A 26,020-nucleotide genomic window follows, 5' to 3' on the forward strand; every position below is an offset into this window, starting at 1 on the left:
AGACAATCCTCTGTTAGATTCTTATCCAGCCTTTTTTACCACCTTTTTTTTTAAAAACTGTGTTTATTTTTGCAACAGAGCAGAGCAAAAACATTACAAGCAAAATCAGCAAATGCTAGTCAGCCCTCAACCCCTCCCGCCTCCCCAACCCACCTCCCCCTATGTTCCTTCTTCCGCTCGGTTAGTTACAGTCCTTTCCAGAATTCTTTTTGACCACCTTTAAAAAGATTTTTGACGGTACTGATCTTACTTATACATCCTAAGAAGATCCCTTAGATTTTTATCAGGGGCAACAATATTTGCTTACCCATACCACAAAGTTCAAACAAATGGCGATGCAAGCAGCTTGGTCAGACGAAGCCTGCTGTACTTTGTATCGCCACAGGCTTTCAGACGAATTAAAGGACAAATTGTCCAGAGTACCATGTCCAGCGTCTTTGGAACAACTTATTCAGTTGCTCCTGGAAATAGATTTTAGACTGCAGGAACGACATTTGGAAAAAAAGAAGAAATCATCCTTACACTCTCTGTACTTTGTAACCGCCTCCTATGCCATCCGATTGACTTAAGGAAGTACCAGAAGCTATGCAGATTGGTACTGCACGTGGGCCTTTAAGAAATAGATGACGTACCAAGGCTCTTGGGATCAAATTCCTATCTCTTAATATCTTGTCTGTTGGCTCCCAGGAGAAAGGTAAATGACAACTCCCGACCCTAAAAAGGCACAGGACTGGGAGCAATTTGTTAATCCCCTAACACAAGACAACAGTGTTATACAGTCGGCTTTGGGAGCAAACACCCCTCTTTTGGTTTTGATGGTCGAATTGTTCATAACTGAACTACACTCAGTAAAAGTTTCTGCAATGGTGGATAGTGGTGCCGCAGGAGTCTTTATGGATGCCACTTGCGTGGCTTGGATGGAAATACCTTTTGAATGGATTGTGTTCTCCCATGTATTCCTCATCTTATGATATCTCCATAACCAGCTTTAGCCACATCAGAAATGGTTTCCTGCAGAGGGTGCTGCACGTCGATACCTCTCTACTCGATGCCCCTCGCCTCTGTCTTGGTGTCAACGTCATTGATGGTATATACAGCATGTGCAGCGCCCGTTGGCTTCAGTTCCGTTTTTCCGCGAGAGGATAGAATATCTGGGATGAAGTAGGCCTGCACCACTTTTTGAGCAGGATGACCTGACTGATATTTTGGCCAAGGCACCCCAGGAGGACCCTATTCTACCATTTCCTGTAGCTCTGCAAAAAAGGGTTAATGCCAACTGGGAGACGCCAGGGTTACTTCCTGCTGTGAACAAAAAACTAACCATTAAGTACTGTGCGCCAAGTAGTGACCCGTACTATCTAACAAAACATCCAACTCCTGAAAGCTTGGTAGTTCAGGCTGCCATTTCTACCTCCGGACTACAGGCATACCCAACTATCCCCCTCCCCTACCCCCCAGACACAGATGACAATCGTTTTGACGCTTGGGCTAGAAATGTTTTCTCTGTGGGGAGTATAGCCCTTAAATCAGCAAATGTCACGTGTGCAATGGCCAAGTACACTTTCACATTGTGGGATTGTATAGCAATGGCATCTGAACACATCCCCGAAGGGGAGGACAGAGACGGCTTTTTAAACATTGTCAAGGTTGGGAAAGATGTGACATGCAAATCCCTCCAGACTGGTCTCGACTATGCGGCCAGTATCAGCAGAGAAATTGCAGCTAGCACTGTAACACACAGATGTGCCTGGTTGAGAAAGTCTGGATTTGCTCCAGATGTACATACTAGACTTCTTATTATGCCCTTTGACGGCACTCATTTATTTGTCAGCAAGGATCACGAGAACCTGGAGAAGCTGCAGACCTCCAAACCTGCAGCCAAATCCTTTGGCGCAGCAATGAGACAGCCACCTACTCGCCCTACTGGTACAGCTTGTAGAGGCAGGTCTTTTCGCTATTATTTCTCAGATGGAAGAGGGAGAGGACTGTCTAATCAAAGAGGTCAGAAAAGATTCCCCTGTGGTGAACGCTTCTTATGCAAGAAATGTTGAACCTGCTAGAGAAAAGTGCTATAGAACCGGTACCTGTAGCAGAGAGGAACAAGGGTTGGTACTCCCCTTACTTTCTAATACCCAAGAAAGATGGAGGATTGAGACCTATCGTGGACTTGAACAAGTTCCTCAGGAAGGACAAGTTCAAGATGGTTACTCCTATTTCTATCTCTTAAGATCTTGTCCATTGGCTCCTGTTAGGGAGAATTCTCCAAATGTGCTAATTACCCATACCTTTTGAGACCCCCAGCAACTTTGCTTGATTTCTAGGATTTAATTTTTTACCTGGGAAGAGTGTGAGCCTTTTGTTCCCACTCATCCATGCATTTTGTGTGTGTTTTACTTTTGTGTTCTTTGGTTATGGAGTTTTAAAACAACTCCGGTGGAATCATCCTTTGCTGTGTGTCACACAGCACCTTCAGTGCAGTGGCACAGGGGTGTCTTTCAGACTCCCCAAGGTTTTAATACCTTCTCTGGGACTGACTTTTGTCTCCCAGAGTCTGTAAAGTTACATTGACTCTACTAGTCTCTTTAAATTTACTGACCCAGCACACCCTATCTTACTATAGAGTGCTGGAGGGGTTGCCTAGCTTCCCCTGAGTCAAAACACTCATGTAACAGTAAAATATTACCCTTTCCTACTTTAAATTGCTGCGGCAGTGGTTTAGATCAACTACCATGATTTTTCCCGACTGCTTACAACAGTAGCTAAAAATCAGGGTCAGCCATGTTTTTCAATATGGCGGCCAAGACCTATCTGTAAAAACAGAGACTCTGGTCATCTTTTTTCGCCATTTCTTTTAGGAAAGGTCCTTCTTGTGTTTGTCTCTGCGTGCCAAACCAGGTTTTGTCTCTTTGTTGGGTGGCCTTTAGCGGGCTTCAGTGCTGAAGCCCTCCTCTGGCGCCAGGGTGTCTGGGGTGGACAGGATGTAAGGGAGGTGCCCGAAACTCCCTGTGCTTAGTCTCCTAGGAGACCTGAATGCACTCTGGCGTGATTGGCCAGCTGGCTGTACGGCAAGGACAGCCACCCTGCTGTGTGAGTGACAGCCAGGCTGGAATGAATGGGGGAAAACTATTTAAAAGCAGGTGGGACTTGGAAAGCAGAGTCGACAACTGGAACAAAAGAACCGAAGAGGAGAGGAAGGAAGAGGACTGCGGCAACTTCTGGACGACGGTGAAGCCCTGCTGCAGGTCTGAATTGCCTGAAACTCCGACGACAGAGAAGCCCTTCAAGGTTAACTTCTTCCTTTGAGTTTGGTGGGAACAACCAATTCGCAAGCCACCTTGACACCGTCCTATTCTGGTCGAATTTTCTTCAGAGTGCTGTTGTAAACCGGATAGCCAGAGGGAAGGAAACCAGGGGGACTTTAAGGCACTCACACCTTAAACCGACGTCTTGCTGCAGCTTTTGGCCTCTTCCCTGGGCAGTGCAGGAACCTCCCGAAGTCCTCCTTCTTGTCCCCACGACTGAAGCTTAGGAACAGCGAGATCTGCTCGAACTGCCACGAACAACTGCCTCAGTTACAGCTTTCTACATTGATAAATTACTGTGTAAATGCGGTCCGGAAATCTTTTTGGCCATCGAGAAAGTGCGTGAAACTTTCCTCAACTACAAAGGCTTGTCCTTCCCTAAACATTCGTCAAACTTTTTGCCTAGCCAAATCCTTTAAAAATCTGTGGTAAACACTTAAACGTTATCTACCAGAACTGTGCTATCCTATACAAAAGACTCTGAACCATTGACTTTGGGCTAGGCCTATTGAGAAGTATTGCTGGTTGTATATAACTGAAACCCTTTGCCCTGCCTATGAATGTATTTGGGCTGTCAGTTCTTATAACCTTGTCTTTTCCCTCCCTTATTAAGTATCTGAAGTGTCATTTTGCTCCTTCTTCATTTTTGATCTAGACTTGTTCAGTTACTTACCGTTTGGATTTTTGTGGTGTATTAGTATGTGATATAGAGCTGCTTATGCTAGTGTAATGTTTTATAACTGACCGAGAAAATATAGTCTTTTACCAAGAAACCTTGAGTAAGTGTTTGCTTGAATCACTGTATTGGTTGGTCCTTTGTGTAACGTGTTCTACTGCTCACTTAAACTCTTGAGATAAGTCTGGCTGCTCAGCCATCGCTACCACTTTACTGTGTAGTATAGGCTAGTACCAAAGGTGAAATTGTGCTTACAATTGTAGTCCTAATTGCCTGTAGTGTTCCCAAAGGGTATTGCAGGTGATTCTGCCTAACACTGGTGTACAGCAGTGAGGATAAAGTGTACTTGTTACATTCAGAGTGCTACTTTTACTTTTGTTCAAGTAATCCTCCCAAGGCAAAGCAAGACTAGTAAAGCAATTGTTTTATCATGACTGATATGGAAAGCTACAGACAGGAGACTACTTTAACTGTTGATCAATTGAAAGATATGTGTAAAACTAGTAATCTCACTGTCAAAGGCAAGAAGGTTGAATTGATAGAAAAGTTGTTAGAATACCAAAGTCTGAGGAGTGGGTCTGAATCCCCCACGCCTGTAGCAAATGTGGAAAATGTTGATGAAGATGATAATGTTTCTGAGAGTAACTCAAATGTTATGGATGAGTTAGATGAGGAAGAAGAGTCTTCAAATGTAGGCCCTGTTTTACCTCTACCTGCTCATAGGCCTCAATCTCTGACCACAGGCACCCCACCAGGTCCAACCTGAAGTCCTGAATTTGTCCCTTTAGAACAAATGAGACTTGGGTTAGCGATTAAAAGAATCCAAGCTCAAACTGAATGCAAACATCAAGAACTTAAACTCAAAGAGATGGAATTGAACCATACACTAGAGATGAACAAGTTGACTGTTGAAACTGGTTCTCTTCTAGGTCTTCCAGTCCTAAGAGGCCTTGCATGCCCAAAGATGCAGTAAGCATGTATGAGGTTAAGCTTGATATTTTGGATTGGTTGACTGCTTTTGAATATAACCATGGGATTCAAGACATTACAGGGAATCAGTTGATTCCTTGGCTTTTTTCTAGGCTACCCCCTGTTGCAACTGATGTGGTAATGAAGTTGGGGGATATAGACAGAAAGGAGTATGAAACTGTGAAGCTAGCTTTGATAGCTAGATTTGAGAAGACCCCTTCTCAGTATCTTAAGAGGTTTAGAACCCTCAAAAAGCATGATGGTACCCCTTGGCCTACCTGGGTGACTGAGTATTTGAAAAACTTAGATGGTTGGGTTAAGGGCAGTCAGTGCTCCAGATAAGATTTTGAGGTGGGAGTATTTTACGCATGGTTTTTCAAATTAGAGAGTAACTGCAATTTCAAGAGAGTAAAAATGATTTTTCTCCTCTACAAGAGAGTAAAACATATCAAACACATACACCCAAGGCAGACGTAAAATGACCCGTAGACCAGAAGAGTTGTAGATTAAAGTTGTCTGACTTACCTTTAACCATTTTGTTACACTTGTGGAAAATATTCTGCCATTAAATAACTTGTAAATACATGCTATATACGCAGCTTCATTTTCAAAATTCTTGGGCCTAGATTACTATAGATTGAGACTAATGTACTGCTTGCAGAGGGAGTGTGAGTAAGCAAGTGTTAGGCATGTATTCATGGGAAAGGCACTTGCCAGGCACAGCTGTACTGGTATTACCTGGCCGTTGATAGTAGCAGGTGCAAAATGGGCCGAGTACCTGGGCATCTAATAGCAGTGCCTGCAAAAGCTTAATACTTAGGGCCTCATCACAAGTTGGGTGGTATCTCAGCGGTAATACCGCTGCAATACTGCCCAGCGCTAATAGTACTACCGCAACTTGGTCTGGCACAATTTGCGAGCCCTAATTGTCTGTGCATGTTAAGAGGGGCTGAAATACTCAGAGGAAGGGGCTGCTGGTTGTGGAGGTTGCAGATGAGGGGTTTACAGAGCAGCATTAAGACTACCTTTCTACTCTACATTGCAGAAAGCGGAACAACATTGGGAGTGAACACATGCATTGTATGCTTTTATTTAGGCAGTGGGGTGGGCACCTCGGATTCCATCTCTAAGTAATGGTTGCACAAGTGAATCTGCAGAGCAAACAAAGTAAAAGATTACATTGAGTCGTGTGAGGGGGCGGGGAAGGAGGGAATATGTAGGAGTTTTTCAGATTATTCATAAGCACACAAGCCACCAAAAGAACACTATCAACGGCAGCTGCATCACCCATGTGGATGTGCATGAACTGCTAGGATATATTCGGAGGTATAATATTGCACAACGTTCACCATTTCCAAGTATGTTAGGAGGGAGAAACACACATTTTACACCTGGGTGCAAGAGGTGCAACGGTCACTATACATTAATCTATGAATGTAAGTGTTAGAAAAATATCAAAACACTGTCAGACCCTCACTGGGCAGGCATTATAGATTTATAGCATATAATACATGCACCGAGCGAAGTGACATGATGCGGGCTGTCAGTCACTCCTCTGGGTGCATGTGTTATATACTAATAAGCACTGCACACAGTCGGGTCCCACTGGTGAGGCCTGGCGGGCCAGCGGTTGACTGGAAACACACCAACAACGAGGCTGACAGTGTCAGCTGACCCCAGCTGCAAGGCCTCCCCTGAGGGCGAGGGCTGGGGCAGCCCCCCCCCCCCACCGTCCTAGTAAAGGCCATGAAAGACACTGCTTTCCCCAACCATGCCAACCAACTCGAAAGGAAACTCGGGTGTGCTGTTGTAGAGTTTAGTGATGCAGACTGTAGTGCCATCTAGTGGAAGAAATAGGAAGCTTTTTTATGAATAAATACCGTGAATACCCTGCGTAAAACAATACGCAGTGCAACAAGAAATGTTCCATATTTGCAATAATTAAATGCGTAAAAGGGGATAATACGCACCTTATCTGGAGGCCTGGTTAATGGTTACAGAGTGAACACTTATGAAGGTATGAGAAATGTGTTTATGTTGGAATCATCTATTTATGATGCCTGCTCTCCTGAGCTGAGACAGCACTTGGCTGTCTCTAAAGAAATTGAACCAAAGAAGTTAGCAAGGGTTGCTGACTTGTGGGTTTCCAACAGGGCTACTCACAAGGATTCTTGGTCAAATTAGAAGATGGATGAGGGGAAGCAGCACAAGAAAGATTCCAAAGAGAATTCAAATACCTCCATTCCAAAAGAGGGCCACAAATATAACAAGGGTAAGCCCCAGGAAAAACCGAATCAGGCTAGTGTACCTTCTGGGGACAAACCAGAAGGAGGTCAGAACAAACCCCCATTCATAAAAATATTTGATAAATGTTATGCTTGTGGGTCAACTAACCATATGGAAGGGGATCCCAGAGGTAAGGGTAAACCTTCAGGGGTCCACACTGTCTCCTTAGCCTTCTCCCCAGTGGATGAAGTACCAATGACAAGTGGAAACTTTCACTTACTGGCTCAGGAACCCATGAAAGTCTCAGCCACTGTTTCTTTAGTGTCCCTGGGTCTGTGGGAACAACAGAATTTAGATGTGTATAACTCTATCCCAGATAATACTAAAGAGTATTACAAAGACTGTGCTTGTCAACGGTCAGGAGACCCCTGCCATTCGAGACACTGGGGCCAGCATAACTGTAGTTGATGAATCGTTTTTGAAGGTTGAAGATGTTGCTAAGGCACCCAAAATCTTAACTAAGCTTGCTGGAGGCCCTGTCCAAATGCTTCCACAGGTTTATAGTTAATATTTCGAAATTCATAATTTCGAATGCAAAAATGTCGAAATAATAATACCGAATTTTTTTCACTCGAATGTCTGTTATTTTGTTATTTTTTGTTTGAAATGGGGGGGTTCCCCCCAAACCCCTCTTTTCTCTATTAAACCCTTTTTTTGTACTCGCGAAACCCCCCAAAAAATGTAATTTAAAAAAAACAATTGTTTTTTTGGGGGATTTTTTTTTCCACATTTTTTTTCTCCATATTTTTGCCATTCGACATTTTAATTTCGACATATTAACTGGATACCACTTCCACAGTTACCAGCTCTCATCCAGTGTAATGATATGACTGTCAAGATACCTGTAAGTGTGCAGAGTGAAGTACCTGGGAGAGTCCTATTGGGGAATGACTTAAAAACTCTTGGAGTTGCATCAAGCACCCCCAGGTCTCCCAGCAAAAGGAAACAGAAGCTGACTAGGAAGGCCAGAGAGAGTACCTTAAGGGGCTCGCCAGAGGAGATTATAGAGGAAACTGTAACTCCTAGTCCACAGGACTTACTGACTGCAATTTCTAAGAAGAAAGAGGAAAAGGGACACCCTAAAACCTTTAGGAAGAAACCAGCCAGCACTCCTGTGTTACCAACAAGGACATGCCCGAGAGGACTGTCCAAGATCACACCTGTGATCCCTCCACCAGCTGAGGCTGAGTGTGTGGAACAACGATGTGTGGTTGAGTCAGCTGCTAAGGAATCAGAGCTGGAAGAGGACCTTGCTCCTGTTGGAGATCTGGATCCTGCAGACCATCCTGAGCTGCAGTCTTTACTGGCAGAAGGTGGACCCTGTAGGGCACACTTCAGCAGAGGTCAAAGAGAGTGTCCTAGTCTTGGAGGATCTACACCAACAGGCAGCTTCCTGGCTGCATGGGCAAGAGCCAGGGAAGCATAGGTTGTACTGGGAAGATGGCCTCTTCTACAGTGAACCGATTGAGTCTATCCAAGGGGACTAAAGAAGACTTGTAGTGCCTCTTGATTATTATTATTATTTTTTTTTTTAATTTTCAAAATTACAGTAGTAAGAAAAATCAAAACAAATAACAAAATACATAATCTTTAAACTGCATACCCAACTATATATAAACCCCACCCACAGAGTCACATCTGATCTAAAATCAGGCCTAATACATTAAAAGAAATTTAACCCATATCTTGTTGAACAATGCACTTTTCTTCTCCCTTAGGTACAAAACCCTTTCGATATCAGCCAAAATATGCATCTCAGTAATCCACATTTCAATTGTAATAGGAGTAGAGGTTTTCCAGTGCCTCAATATCAGTTTCTTTCCCACCATTGCTCCCTGAAAGATCCACTTTCTCTGGGAGGTACTCAAGTCTTCCAGCACATCAGTACTGCCCAGCACAATGGTCTTAAAATCCATGTGAACTCTCTCTTCGAGAACCCTCTCACAAATCTGATGAAATTCGAACCACATACCCCTCACTCTTGGACACTCCCACAGCATATGTTCAAAGGTGCCCACCTCATGTACACACGCCCAACAGTCAGAGTTATCACTCACTCCTCTTTCCAACAGTCTCTCCGGTGTCCAATAAGTCCTATGCAGAATTTTGATCTGCCGCGATCTTTCAACCAGACTCAAAGAACACAGTTTCACATTCTCACAAATTCGAGACTAATGATCCTCCGCAATGTCCTCACCAATCCTTCGGTTCCAATCCAGTCTCACAGCATCGTTCATCTTGAAGTTAGACACAATTTGTTCATAAACCTAGCTGACTAAGCCACAACCACACACACCCCGGTATCCAACCAAGCAAATCCAAATTGATCCCTTTCTCCATATTTACGTCACCCAATGCTCTCCGGATCGTCTGATAGTCTGCCAGACAAAAGGTAGGAATATCAAACTTCAACGTGACCTCCCTAGCAGTCATCCAAGTCATACCATTAAAAAGGTCCCCAATCCACTGAACCCCAGCAAGAAACCATTCATGCCAGAACAAAACTTTCCCTTCATAAGTAACCCTCGGATTCAGCCAAAGTGAAGCATTCAGCATTAAAACCCAAACACTCATTCAAAGCCAACCAAGAAGTCCGTAGACTCCTAGTCAACAGATTCTCCAACCTCCGTCTGCACGGCTGACTCGTCAACAGAGCCCTAGGTGACAACAGACTCACATGGCTAGACTCTGCACCAAACCAATCCGCACCATCTGATTGAAGACAGGCAAATAAAGTACGGGCCATGAAGGCCAGATGATATGCCCTGAAGTCTGGCACTCCCAGCTCACCTTTAGACAAGGGCAACTGTAGTTTACTTATCCTCAGGCGCAGAGGTTTATGATCCAACAAGAAACCTTGTATGAGCCTATCCAGTTCCCGCCAATACCTTTTCTCAATCTCTAATGGAACCATACTCAGCACATAGTTCACTCTAGGAGTTGACACCATTTTTAAAGCATTCACCTTCCCCCAAAGGGAAAGATGCAGCAAGGACCATCTATTCAGATCCGATTTGAAAGTTGCGCACACCACGTTCATGTTCACTCTCACAAAATCAGCAATCGCTGGCAAAATCCAAACACCCAAGTACATCAATTTCTCAGCCCACCACTTGAAGCCCAACCCAGTAACCAAATGTTTGTCACATAATGGGACAAGGGGCAGAACTTCCGATTTCACCCAATTAATCTTGTATCCAGAACACCGTTGAAAGACCTCCAGAACATTCATAAGTACAGGCAACGATTCAGCAAAATTCTTAAGGAACAATAGCAAGTCATCAGCATATAGCCAAGCTTTTTGTTTCAAACCCCAACAATCAATACTTTGCAGGCCATTCTCAGCTCTCAGCTTAATGGCCAAAGGTTCAATACTAAGCACAAATAAGAGAGGAGACAACGGGCATCGTTTTCGCGTTCCACTTTCCAATTCAAAAAGTTGAGACCTCCGACCATTAGTTTTAACATCCGCCGTGGGCTTGGTATATAGCATTCTGATCCAGGAACAAAAATGATTACCAAAACCCTAAACATAAATTGCCAGTTGACTCTATCGAATGCTTTTTCAGCATCCAGTGAAAGAACAGCTGAGTCTTCTGACAGCTCTGATGCTCTAGGGATGGTGCACAGTAGATTCCTCATGTTGCTGGATGTCGTCCTACCCTTAACAAAACCTGACTGATTCTGATCGATCAGCTTTGGTAGAAGATTTTCCAGCCTTAACGCCAGAACCTTGTTGTCCACATTAATTAAACTAATAGGCCTGTAACTGGACGCCAACATTTCATCCTTGTCCTTCTTTAGAAAGACTGAAATTGTGGAATGCCTAGTCGTATCCGGAAACAATCCCCGTGCCCTAGAGGTCTTCTACATATCCGTTAACAATACCAATGCAGAATTAGGTAACCATCTATAAAACTCCACTGGCAGCCCATCAGGGCCTGGAGACCTGCCAACATTTAATTTAGAAATTGCATTCCTGACCTCATCCACAGTTATAGGTTCTTCCAACAATGTTGATTCTTCTTCAGAAATTTCTGGGACTGGAATCGCCCCCAAAAAATCTGCATTAGTCGCGTCAATGTATGTCTCATTTTTATACAAATTCACATAAAACTTCATAAACACCTCATTTATCCTCACCGGGTCAAAAGTAGTCAATCCACCAGAGTCCGTAATCGATGCGATTGAGCGCTCCGACTCTCTCACCCTCATACTGTAAGCTAGCCAACGATCACACTCTCACCCCGTTCAAAATAAGTGCACTCTTGCTGGAAATACCTTTTCTCCACTCTGTCAGAAATCAATGCAGTCAAGTCCCTTTTCAGTCGGTTTAACTCCGAAAGTAAAAACAACTGTGAAGGATCCACCATCAGTTTCCGTGACAAATCATTTATTTGACTCTCTAATTCCAACTGCGAATTGTCCCATTTCTTTTTCAAGCCTCTCGCCAAATTAATAAAGATACCTCGTACAGTACATTTAAATGCCTCCCAAACTGTGCCCAACTCAACTTCTCCATTACAATTTTCCTCCACAAAATAATCTATTTCTGTAGAAAGTTTGGCCATCTCATCAACATTATCCAACAACAAAGGATTTAGTCTCCATGTAAATTGTCTGTCCATAGTAAAATCCCATCTCAAATCTAGAACCACATGTGATCAGTCAACACAATATTACCAACACTACTCGCTTTATAACTCTGTAACATACCTCCTGACATCAAAACCATCCTTGAATAAGTTGCATGCGCTCCAGAATAGAAATTGTATTCCCGCACCAACGGATTGTCCATCCTCCAGCTGTCTTTCAGATCATGCTCCTCCATCAAATCCACTAGCGCCCGAGATTGCACATCAGTTCTCCTGCAGAATCTATTATTACTCCTGTCCAAAGTAGAGTCAATCACCGTGTTGAAATCTCCCCCCAAGATTATGTTACTAGTCTCCAGATCCTGAACTGTTTGTGCAACATCCCTGAAAAAAGAACCATCATCCAAAGTTGGCGCATAAATATTGCAGAATGAAACCATCTTGCCCTGAATGTTCGTCAGAATAGCAACCATCCTTCCACCCTTGTCACATGTTACTTTAAGAACCTTAATCGGGGCATTTTTCCTTATCAAAATCACCACACCCCTAGACCTCGAATCAAAAGAAGAACTGTGTACTCTTCCAAACCTGCCCTTCCTCAAACCGTCCAAATCTTCCTTAAGAAGATGAGTCTCTTGAAGAAAATAAATATCCCCTTTCAAATCATTCAAATAGGACATCACTTTCCGTTTCTTCTGCACATTATTCAGTCCATTCACATTCCACGAGATAACTCTTAATTGATCCCCCATCCTCCAACCCAGAAAGTCCACCCCCACACAACCCAATGTAGATAACAGGCCCTGATTTGTGTTTGTGACCCTGAAGCCCAACCCCAACCCAACTCCCCAAAAACAGATGCAAAACACCAAGAACAGCAAACCAGAAAAAACTCCTATACTCATTCCAAGTAGTCCAACGTCCTGGACACCTCTCCAAATAACCCGAACTCCCATTAAGCCTCCCCATTCCATAGTAACCTACCGAACCACAATTAAAAACACGACCACCATTATCCAGACCACTATCCGCCACAGCTGCACCCCACGAAGTTAAGTAAGTATAAATTATATACACACCAAGCATGACCAATCCAAGTCTGCCAGCTCTACAGCACTGAAGTAAGAGGTACACGGAGTGAAGGAAAGCCACCAAATCAGAGCCCGCACCTGGGTCCCCTTCCATCCAAAATCTCTTACACTCAAAGAAGTGTGTGACCCCTTATATGATGAAATCCCACCTCCCTGTCCAAGTTCCCACACTTCCAAAATACATTCCTCAAAACACCCCCGCTAAGCATTGTAACAACAAACGTCAATGAAAGACACCATCAATGTATCACAATAACGAAAATCTAACTCTAGCAAACGATCATATCTAAACTGCTATAGGCAAAACAGTCATCCCTGCTCATGCCACCGGTCCAGCTGTCCCACCCATCAACCCTGAAAGCAATACCCCTGAAACATTGTAATAGCAGCACCCGAGTATATATCAAGAGACTAACCACTGCCCCCCAGTCGGACACCCGACAGCTCAATTCAAATATCTCCCCCGTAGCCCCCCACCAACAGGCATCATCATTCGCTCAGTGAAGACCATGACATGACGCCCCCCAGTGAAGTCCCTGACGTGCATCAAGTACAGGGGAATAGCAACCGCAGGAAACATATAGTCCAGCAGAGCGTGCCCATTGGGTCGAAAAGGCAACCCACCAGTATTTATATGTTGAGATACTGCAGAAATATCCAAAAGCACACAACGCTACTAGTACGGGCATCCACCCAGCATATAACCATATGCAAAAAACAAAAACAAAAAAACCTCTGGTGTGTGAATACCCCATCTGCCATTCCAAGTAAAAGCATATCAAATCAAACATCGAATCACGATAGAATGGTGAAGCATCATACACCTGCATGTATACAGTCAAAGGATCATTGAAGCAAGAACACACTATCACATTGAATTGGGCATTCCTAAGTACAATCCTGGAAAAGAAACAGGTTATATCAATCACCAGATATGTTAAACCATAAAGGTATACCAAAAAGCCCCATATTCTGACCACCCCACTCCTGAGTATGCATGTTCTGCCTAGCCCTGCATTAATCCAGCCCCTGACAACACAAGGGCAGTGATCTCAAATAGGCACTTCAGGTCGGTGCAGTTAAAATGATATATACTGTGATCAAACGTCATGAACCACTTGATGTATCAGCTAAAGGGAAATCCGGGGCACAGCATATTGTACATAACACAAGATAGGAGATGTTAGGTATCACTGTTTGATACGTTCAGGAGACTCGCTGTCATTTAGAAACATGGTGCCATGACCAGTTTCCCCTTCCCGAAGTCGACAGGGAACAAGTACACAGCAACGTATATGGACACTCTGTTTGTTCGAGTTGGGGGGAGGGCGTAGAACACCGCAAGGAGACAGCATCGGTCGGGTCAAGAGCCTGTTATTCCCCGACTGACAGGCACACGCCGTACCGTCACATCAACTCCGAGCACTGATACACACACCGGTGAACGCGGCAGGGGGCGTGAAGAAACACACTGAAAAAATAATTTGAACTCCAACCCGCCCTGCGCTGTAATCATGGGAAAAATGGGGGCAGAAAGATAGTGGGGGCTAACACCGGGAGGGCTTCAGACGTCAGAATCCTTGGACCACAGAACAGGGGATTAGTACCTGGGTCTTTGCCCTTCACTTTTCCGATACCTCGTCTTCCCAGATGGTAATGCTCGTAAGATCCCTGCGCAGCTCCCATACGATTCGGACAGCTGATTCCAACAGAACGAACACACGGCGTAGCACAGTGCTCACCATCCACATTGATACTGCTTACAGCGTATTACACATACGCATCATCACCTCCCGGAAACATTCCTCCTCATCCGGGTCAGCTGAGCTATCATGTGACCTACCGACTGCTGCGGGTCTATTCTTCTAAGCAGTTCCGATCTCAGAGCATTGAACATGTCGGTAAGAATGTTTTCATTAAAAAAGAAAGCGTTTAACTGTAACATGCACACGGTGCCATTTTCTATGTACCAAATCAATGTTAATATGAGTATGTGTTCAGAAAATATAGTTTTGAAGAAAAAAATATATATAAGGGAGGAGGGGTCCAGAACAAAATACACCAAAAGGGGCAGCTGTAGCAGAAGTCATACATCATGGTATCCAAATGTACATATTAGCTACTCATCCTGTCTGGACGGCTTTCCAAATCTTTCAGCCATTTTAGAGCCTCATTGGGATCTGATGTAATTTTCTCCCCATCAGAAAGCACTGAAGTAAGCAAGTTGGCTCTGTTGAGGAAAGCCTTCACCCCCAAAGATCTTGCCAGCTCCTTAGGCTCCTTAAAAGATTTCCTTATCTCCACCACCTCCTTTGGATAATCCGGGTAGATAAATAACCTCTGCTTCTTGTAGTAGATCACATCTATATTTCTTGCAGCTCAGAGGACATCTTCCTTTACCCTGGTGCAAGTAAAGGATATCAGTATCTGTCTAGCTCTCCCTTTAAGGTCCATCTTCCGGCCAATCCTGAACACATTGTCAATGTCCATCAATGTCAAACGTTCACATTTCAGAGTGTTTTTCATGAAATCCAGCATTTTAACGGCCAAATCTTCATTGTCCTCCTCTTCCAATCCAACAAGCCGTATGTTTCTACATCTAATTCTCAAATCCAGCTCCATAGTCTTGGCTTTCCCTTTGCTGAGGTCCTCCTTCAGATTCTTATAAGCTCTGTAACTTCCCGAAATTTCAGAAGACATGGATGCATTTCCACTCTCCAAAACTGAAACACAGCCATCAATCTGAGCCACCTTCATGGTTAAATCTTCCATTGTAGACTTGACATCAACCACATCTTGAGCCACTTTCCCCAGATCTTGCGCCACCTTGAGAAGCAGGGAATATATATCCTTTGGGCTTGGTATCTCTGCCATGTCAGCAGCAGATTTGGTCTTCTTTGGCACAGGATTATCCGCAGTTTCAATTTTCTTTTTGGAGTTCATAATCTTCAGTTATCCACATATGGGAGAGGGCCAGGAGCTGCTGGTTTATGCTGCTGCCTCTGCTGCTTGTATTCTGGAATCCCTTGTAGTGCCTCTTGAAAGCAGACTTCAGTTCCTACAGTTATACCATGAGATACCTTTGGTTGGTCACTTAAATTTCAAGAAGATCAAGCAGAGGCTCTCTTTATATTTCTACTGGCCTAAGTTGGGGTCTGATGTAAAATAATTCTGTAGGAGCTCTCCCGGCATCCCATGGTTAGTTTTAGTGTGTGTTTTTTGATTATTACGTGTTTGCTTCATTCTTGCATATTCTTATTTTATTTTTTGTTTCATTATTTAAACTTGTTCAGATTGCTTGATTGTTATATTTTTTGCTTTTGTACTCAAACTTGTCTAGGTGACCAAAGGTTCCCCATCCGAGTGATCTCCGTCACTCTTTTGGGGTATCCGTTTTGGTACATGTTAATTAGGATCTAGGACCATTTCGAGTGTTTTTTTTCCTTCCCTTTCTTTTGCAGTTAAACTTTGAAACAAGCACTTTATATTATGCACTTTATCATTGGTGTACAGGTGTTTACTATTGCAAATTGCATATGAGCGTTAGACGATTTAATATCTATTTTAACAACAAAAAATGTAAATAAATATAGTATTTTAAAATGATTCATTGACTCTTGTGGGGTGATCTGTGGTGTGGATTAGGGGGTTCCTTCCCTTCTCGCTTTTTGTCGGATTAAGTCTCTTGGTTTGAACATAGTTACATACCGCTGGTTTGACTTTTGTTTAATATTGTCTACTGCTTCCCCACTGCCAGTGAGGTAGGGGTAACCCATACATCGTCTTGTTGGAGCTCTCACACTTGACAAACCTCTGGCAAGATTGGAGCCAAGAATGTGGCACCCTTGGTGCCTCACACAGTGGTGGGAGTTCCTTTTGAGAGGGTAGGAATCAACATTGTTGGTCCCTTAGACCCTCCCACATGTTCAGGAAACAGGTTTATCCTGGTTGTAGTAGACCATGCTACTAGGTATCCTGAAGCTATACCTGTGAGGACTGTTACAGCTCAGGCTGTTGCAAAGGCCCTACTTGGTATTTTTTATACCAGGGTAGACTTTCCTAAGTAAGTTATCTCTGACAGGGGATCCAATTGTATTTCCCACTACATGCAGGCTGTTAGGCAGAGTTATATGCAGTACCATTTGGGAACACCACACACAATTAAGACTACAAGTGACAGTACAAATTCAAATTTGGTACAAGCCTGTACTACACAGTAAAGTGGTAGCGATGGCTGAGCAGCCAGACTTATCTCAAGAGCAAGACAGCAGTATCAATAGTTACACAAAGGACAGCAATTACTATGATTCAAGAAAATACTGACTCAAGGTTTCCAAGTAAAAAAATATACATTTATTTACTCTTTAGTTATATAACATTTCACTATCATAAAGCAGTTTAAAAATCACAATCTTAATACACCATACCCCTCCCAATAAGTTCCAGACAAGTTAAGCTCACAAAATGAAGTAGGAGCAAAATGGCACTCTAGAAATTCAAAAGGGAGGGAAAGACAAAGTTAGGCAGAAATTGACCACACCACCAGGTAAGTACTCAGGGCAATTGAGCAAGAGGAACTACAGTGATAGAATCAGGGAAAAAAGGCTAAAGTCACTAGGTCAAAAGTCTTTTGCTCAAGATCACACGGTTCAGGGAAGTTTGCGGTAAAGTTTGTGCCACAGGTTCCGGACGAGGTTGATTGGCAGCAAAGTTAGTTCAAAGAGAAGAGAAGGACAAGCCCGGAGATTGGAGAAAGATTTCAAACACTTTCACCGCGGCTGAACGAAACAAACAACCGGATTTGCACAGTACCTTAAAACGGAGAGGAAGCTGTAGCTGAGGTGGACGTTCCTGGTAGTTCCAGCAGGCTCACGGTTCCTGAAGCGACTGTCGGACTGACTCGAAGTAGGAAGACTGGAGGGTCCTGCACCACCCAGGGAAGAAACCAGCAGCAGAGCAAAGCAACGAATAAAAGGGGCGCTCCTTAAAACCCAAGCAGGGTCCGACCTTCGTGGCTATCCGGCCCACTGTAGCTCTGTACAGCGAATTCGACCAGAGGAGGGTTCCTGGCTTGAAGTTTTGGGCAAACTGGTTGGTCCCACCAGCTCAAGGGAAGAAGATTCCTGGAGGATCTTCTCCGTCATTTTAGTTCGAGGATTCAGACCTGCAGCAGGGCTTCACCGGGCGGTTCAGTCATGGTAGGGGTCCTTTTCCGTCAGCTCCTCGTCGGTTCTTTCGTTCCAGTGGCGACTCTGCCTTTCCAGTCCCATAGAACTACTTTTTAAGCAGTTTCCCCCCATTCACACAGCCTGGCTGTCAATCACACAGCATGGTGGTGGCTGTCCTGGCAAGGAAAGTCACCCAGCCAATCAAACAGGAGTGCAACTTGGGTTACCAAGGGAACCAATGGCAGGGGTCCTAAGACCCCTCCCTCACATCATGCCTACCCAGACTTTCAGGCGCCTTAAGGAGGGCTTCTGTGCAGAGGCCCGCGAAAGACGGTGAACAAAGGGACCAAACCTGGTTTGGCGTGCAGAGTAAAACACGAGAAAGACTTTAACAAAAAGAAATGGTAAATAAACCCAGCCGGAGCCGATATAAAATATATTTGGTCAAGCGGGTTAATGTTCGAGGCTTCTAAAATAGCCTAAATCAATACCATGGTTATTTAAGATAACCGCGGTAGAAAATATAGGGTAGTTATCACTGCCACCAGCCAAGTCTTGATGAAAAGGGAGCGAAACAGTGCTCCAAGAGAAACAGACAAAAAGGGATAAGAATTAACCCTTTCCAATACTCCATGTAAAATGGGTTGTACTGGGTCTGTGATTTAAAGAGACTACATAAAGTTAATGGCAACTTTACATGTTTCTGGGAGACAGTAGTCAGTCCCAGAAAAATGGAGTCAGTGGGAAGTCTAAAAGATAAAGTAAAGGACAAGTTGGCAGAAAAAGTCACGATCCACAGCGCTTGTAAGTATAGATTAGACAAAGCGCAACAAGGCTGCAGGTATCTGGGTAGTGTGGATATACTGGCAGTATGATTCCACTGAGGTAGGTACAATTGCAACACAAACAAGTCCCAGTTTTACTGCGCCAAGTATAGCAAAATAAAGATAAGAAGTCCAAGTGATTTGTATGGAAGAACAGCCTTTAAAGTCCAAAGGTTAAGTACAAGCAACAGCCTAACACGTGTTTCGAGCCTTCCACGGCTCTTCATCTGAGGCTATTATTAAACATGGGATACAATAACAAAAATGGAGTGTGCAACATTCAATAATGTAAAAAAAATGACACCATACAGTAGCATAGGCAGAACAAATAAAGGCATAGCATCCAGGGGACGTGCAGGGGACGGATGAGCCAAAATTAAATGAATGCAATTTGCAAAAGGGTTAATGCAAGACAAGAACGAAAACCGAAAGCATAATTGACAAAAGAATTTTTTTTATAAACGTGATAAATTAAAAGCCATACCAGAAGTGGTGTAAGTCCATTGGGAGGTGGATGTTGAAATATACAAAATAGAGGGAAAAACAGATTTGTGCTAAGGTTACAATTTGTTGGATGGAATGACTGCAGCAGCGCAGTCAAAAACAATAATGCCAAAAAATAAAAAATCTAGTGTAAGTTTGCACCTTATAAACCAGACACCAATTAATATGAGGCAGTATTACCTTAATAGGAATAGAACCTGAAATTTGTGCTGAAGGGGCGATGCCCAAAAAGTACTCTGCAGAGGAGAAATAAAAAGACAATCTATGGAGAAATGCCCAGATTGTTGCAATTACAGGAATAAAAAGAAAAGGTAAGTAATTTAAGTACCTGAAGGCTTCGCAATTGCGGTTAAGGCTGCAGAATGAAAGAAAGAACAGGAAAGAAAAGAAACAGACTGAATCAATGGATTGATGCAAATGTAGGTTAATATTTACCAGGTAGTAAGAAGCAACGGGTTAAATGCATGGTCTAGTAAAAAATGTTATTGTCCCAACGGGTCGGCCATGTTTTTTTAAGCCTAAGTGGCTCGATTTTAGAAAACTTTCCTATGGACCTTACCCGAGTTTTCGTCCATTAAACGCACGCGAAAACAAGCACCAGGGAGCCGCCATTTTCTGATAATCCTATCTTTTCCCCCATCGCCCTGGCTGACCTACTTTTGCGGCACTAAATCAATTCCCCCGCCCCTGAGCCTGACATTATCAAAACATTCATATTCCCCGCCTCTCTCCGTGACGTTACTGTGCTGCGTAGGCAAACGCGCCCAGTCGTCTTCTGCGCGACTCCACACAGAACCCGGAAACCAACACAGATCAACTCACAACACAGCGCGCCACAATTTGGAATATGAAACTGTACTTTAAAATGATACAGCAACATGGTACATTTGGTAAAGTACATTTATTTGACATTCAATGTTTAGAGAATATTCAGCAATTGCCATATGAACTCCGGAAGCCATTTATTTTCTTTTATCTGTATCCGCAATAACTGTTCCGTTTCATCTTGAGTCACGCGCTGTTCCTTTATGGTACACAGGGTGTTCATTTTCGTAAAAAGAATCACTTTGGAAGCACAGTGAACCTCAAGGCTGTTCCATCAACTAGGCACTAGTCCAGCCTAAAGGTTGATATGTTGCTTCTAGCCACTAGTACAGCATAAGGGCATGTGGGCCCTTGGCGATCGTCCCATAATATGGTGATCGTGCTCCAGTTGTTGACACAAAGCTGCAGGTGTCTGCTGAAGAATCCATCCGCCGGTGTCTCAAACAGATGGCAGTGGCAGAATGGGATCAAATACCTGTTATGAAAACAAAAAAAATTATAATTAGTCTCGCTAGCCGAACTTCATTAATATTACTCATTTTATTTATTACGGCCGATCAGAAACTATTTGCTTGCAAGGATAGTTCAATGGAGTATGTTCGTCTCTAAAATCAATGCGAAAAGTAACGAGATAAATCGAGGCAAACACACAATGATAAACGACAGTTAGTCTACATGCGTGAGGAATGATATGATATATGATATGGCATTTGTAACGCGCCTATACTCAAGTGTTTCTAGGCGTGATGAGGCAGGTGGGGAACAAGGGCAGACAGACAACGATCCTACTAGGCCAGGTGTCTTTCTGATCGCGCATGGGGAAGGGCTGTACATGGTTAGTTGAATACAAATTAAATAATAGGGCCAGCTGGTGGCAAGTGCAAGGTAAATGCCGGGAGAAGGGGCTGAAGGATACAGAGACAGTCCCGTAGTGCAGGTGGGCAGTGCAGGGAAAAGTGGCTGGGCCAAGGACCGAGATCGGTGAGACCAGTGGACTTGCATGCCCATGTGCCCACTACGAACACGTTTTACTTGCTTTTCCTAGCTCTTCATTCATTCATTTATTCATGTATCCATTCATTAAATCTTCGTTCCGGTATAAAAGCGTGTAAAGATTTACTTACATTATATTTGAAATTTCCATTGTGTTTCTTCGTAATGCAGTCTGTAAAACGGACCGTGCTCTTGACAACCATTTTTCGTATACTGAACTAAAATGAAACTCGGTCTAGTTTTCTGAATTTTCTGCCTTATCGTCTCTTACGTTATTGCGCACTCCCTTCAAATGTAGTTCTTTCGGCATGGTCCCTGTCTCAAGGTCAAAAAACAATAGACCCTTATACTTCCAGTGAGACTTGTGGGCCTCATCTGGGCGCTGTCCTTCGCATTCTTTATTTGCAACATCACGTAGTATAGGCATCTGTGAGAACTTGAAGTTTAGAATCCGTCTATGTAGTGCGCCTCAATGTGCAAATGCAAACTGGCTTCTCTCCCAAATGCCACGGCCCGCTTGGCTGGCGCGTTCTAAGTGCCCCAATTTTGAGACATTTAATTTTTTGCGGAAGGTCAGGGAAAGTATAAAGTACCACAGGAGTTGAGTTAAAATTGAGATTTATTGTTTGCTTGTTTGTTTTATTATTTGCAATACGCAAGCCTCCCCTCCGCAGCATTTACATTTACATGTGTGAGGTGAATAGAGAGAATTCAAAGATGGCACCCAGCTTGTTCGCCACCCATGATGGTGAAGGTAGGGGTTAGGTTTACAGGTACACTGTACAATAACATTTATTTACAAAAAGACAATCGTATTGCAATTATTTAAACCGGGATTTGTACTTCACAATCAGCTGTGCTTCGGGTGGGCATGGCACAGTCGCAATGTTTGGTGGCAATGGATCACTGCTCTGCACAGAAACGTCCAAAATTCCATATCTGTGCTTCTCTAACACAGCAACAATAAGGCCTTTCACAAAGTCGAACTGCATTTCATCATAGACTGGTTTGATCACCCATTGCTTACTTCGTTTTGAAAACACCTTAGTGTAGCGAGGCATCCTTACTTTACCCCTAGTCCTAGATTGTTCACGTCCGACTTTGCTGTTATGGGCCAAGACCGCTAGTAGAGTGCGATGTTTCATGCCCCGAAAGCTAAAATGCAAGCGCTTTGGCCTGTACTTTAGGCACATATTGTGGAACACCTCCAAATCTCCTGTGTGACAGAATTCTGTCAGTCTTCTCAAATCTCTTGATTGAGTTTTGTCGAAAACAATCTTCTCAATGGCTTTGTGTGTCGGTGAAGATGGAATCAACCACTTCTTCTTCCGTGCCTCCTCTGGGGACAAAGGGCCATGTTCACATTGGTGGAAATGTTAATTTGCTGTCCAGCGGTGAACGTTGGTACAGTGGTGCATCAGTGACCGCCATTTTTCAAGTAGTATTTCCACTGACCCCTCACAAGTTTTTGAGCTCCACCAAAGATGGTTGGTGATAGAATGTGACCACTGCAAAATACTTTCAAAACCTTTTTTTTCCCTGCAGCCGAGATTTTCTTATTGATTGATTTAGCAAGATGCCATACGTCAAATTGATGTTTAATATGTGGGAACTGCTCTCTCATTGTCTTGGCAATTGAAATCTGTCTATCCGTGGCTATGAGGTCGATGTGCATTCCCCTTGATTGTAGATATTCCACTGATTTTATAAATTCTAGTTTCTCCATGGCCACTGACGATGTACATTGTGTTACCTGCACGACCACCGAACTCACAATTTTCTTACTATCCATGTCCTGAAAGTGGTAGGTGCAGTACTTGGCAGAAAATCCAGGGCTGTCGCACTGTCCATTGCCGGCTAGCCTGAATCGTTTGCCTTCGAATTTACTTGCTAGAGACAATTGTTCAATTTTCCAAGCATCACTAATGGCCGGAAACAGATAATCACGTTGGTATATGTAGTACAGCGCTTTAGAAATAAAATGGAGTCCCACAAACTGAAAGAAAGCCTCTAACTTTCTAAAACTGGAGCCACTAAAAAGTGATGCAGCTGCACACAGTAGATTGCCTGCTGGCAGTTTCCCCAGCATCGGTTGTGCAGACCATGAGAACCTATGATTTAATCTACAGGTGGCATTAATTTTGACGTTACTGCCTTTTATTTGACGAGTCACATTAATCAATGGCTTCCCACATATTTTCCCTCTAATGGAATGCACACATTTCAGCATACTTATAATTTCCATCAAATAACTGTCGAATACAATGTATTTGCTCTCTTTCATTAGACTGTCATCCTGCGTCAACGTTGTTTCGGCCTGTGACGTTGTGGAGATTTCAACACATTGGAAAGTAATATCGCTGATATCAAGTTCTGATGCGTCTATGGATGCTGCGGCTGGTTCATTCTCTGTCATTTCGACATCTATTACTTCAACATTGATGGGAGAACACAACAATGTCGACAGGTTTTTTGGTGGCAAATTCTTGGCAGGTGTAGATTGTGTGAATTGATCTGCAACTACTTCAGAGCTATCTTCAATACATTCAATAACATCTTCTTTTGGTGGTGCGGTCGCACTGTAGCTATGGTCCAATGCAACTTTGCTGTAGTCTCCAAACACAGTTAATTAATGTTCTGGCCATTGGACATGAGCATCTCGAGCCTGAACACGCCTCGCCTCAATGAATAGTTCCTCCATAGTGTACACGGTCTGGCAAACCACACCTCTCATTCGCTTCACTGTCTGTGTGTGTATAGTTCTGACACCCACGGGTAACTGGAGGAGAGATTGGAAAAGGGATGTTCAGTTTAAACACAAGATGGAGTGTAGTAGAATTGACTGGAAAAAAACATAAAATAGTCCCCAGCACAAACATTTTTTTAAAGTTATGAACTGTTTGTAACTAACCTTTTTTTGTTTTTTTTTCTTTGCAACTTTTTTGACTCGAACTTCAACATCTGCACGCTGTAGCTCCGATTCGTTTCCGCATGTCCTCCCTTCCTCTTGCGCTGCAACGACTATATTTTCTGTATCTGCATAGACAGCACGGAATGAGGCTCCATCGTCTCCCTGAAACATAGTACTTTCATTACTATGTATCAAAATATTGTTAGCATAAAACACACGTGAGGACGAACACACAGGTACATCTCAATAGCCAAACACGATTTAAACATTGTGTGCAACAATCAAAGGACAAGTATTCGACCAGTGATGATCTATTTCGATGGAACTGTCAGTATCCATACCTCTGGCTCTGCATGGACTGCCATGAATGGTTGTATTGGAGAGGAGGCATCCGCATATCCCTGAAACACAGTACTTGCATTAGTATGCTTTTCAATATTGGAAACACAACACACACTTGGGGTTGACGGCACAGGTACACATAAAGAGATAACCACAAATGATGCATTGCCCAAAAGAATCAAGGAAAATCCAAATATGATCACATTTCATCGACTTATTTCAACGATTCCTTTACATCTGCATCATCTAAATGAGATGTTGTGATTGTGGTGGAAGCTCTGTCGTCTCCCTGAAACACAGTACTTGGATTAGTATGGTTTTCAATATTGGAAACATAACACACACTTGGGGTCGAACGCACAGGTACATATAAAGAGATAACCGCAAATGATGCATTGTCCAAAAGAATAAAGGAAAATCTAAATATGATCACATTTCATCGACTTATTTCTCCGATTTATTTACATCTGCATCATCTAAATTGGATGTTGTGATTGTAGTGGAAGCTTCGTCGTCTCCCTGAAACACAGCACTTGCGTTAATAGGGAAGAAAGTATAGCAAATGGAATCACGTTATATGATCACGCATGATGGAGCTGTCATTATCCATACCTCGTGCTGCTGAAGAATATCTATGGATGTTGCAAATGTAGTGCGCACTTCCGAAAGCTGTTGCGCCGATTCGTATACGCATGGTCCCGCTTCCACTTCCCCTGGAATTACTTGAATGTCAGGCTCTGCATCAAGTGCAGGGGTTGACGCTCCATCAACTGCCTGAAACGTAGTACTTGCATTAGTGAGGATTACAATAGTGAAAACATAACACACACCTGGGGTCGACAGCACAGGTACATATCAACGGCTAACCACGAATGAAACATTGTGTAGAACAATCAAACGACAAGAATTCCAGCTCTGATGATGACGCTCGATGGAGCTGTCAGTATCCATACATCCTGCTGTTGAAGAACATCTAGAAATGTTGTAGATGTGGCAGACGCTTCAGCATCTCCCTGAAAGACAGTACTTGCATTAGTATGGATAACACTAATTATAACCGAAAACAAACACCAGTGGACGATAACTAAGGTGTATATCAATTGGAAAGCACTAACCAAGCATTCGGTAAAATGATTACACGATAAAATAAAAATATTACTTGACATGCATAAAACAGGTCTGTAGCGGATTACCCTAGTAAGATTACCTGATACGCGCTAGAAGTGGTTGATAACTGCGACCACGTCAAGGATGTAGAATGTTCTTGCTTCAGATTCAAGGGATAGTCAAGAAGTTGTAAAGGTAAATTAATGATTGATAATGAAATGCCAATATTAAAAATAGCCATGTAAGGCGACAGAATACTTGTAAAATGCTCAATACAGCACACTTCCTGTTCCCATATATATACATTGCGTTTGTGGGTTATGAAATCTAAAAAGAATATATTGGTAAATGTCATTATTCAAAAAACTATACAATCATATCAATATCGAAATTATTACAAGGGATAGAACACCTACAATATCAATTA

This window comes from Ambystoma mexicanum, chromosome 11 (assembly GCF_040938575.1).
Source record: "Ambystoma mexicanum isolate Mex_15411 chromosome 11, UKY_AmexF1_1, whole genome shotgun sequence".
NCBI classification, from domain to species: domain Eukaryota; kingdom Metazoa; phylum Chordata; class Amphibia; order Caudata; family Ambystomatidae; genus Ambystoma; species Ambystoma mexicanum.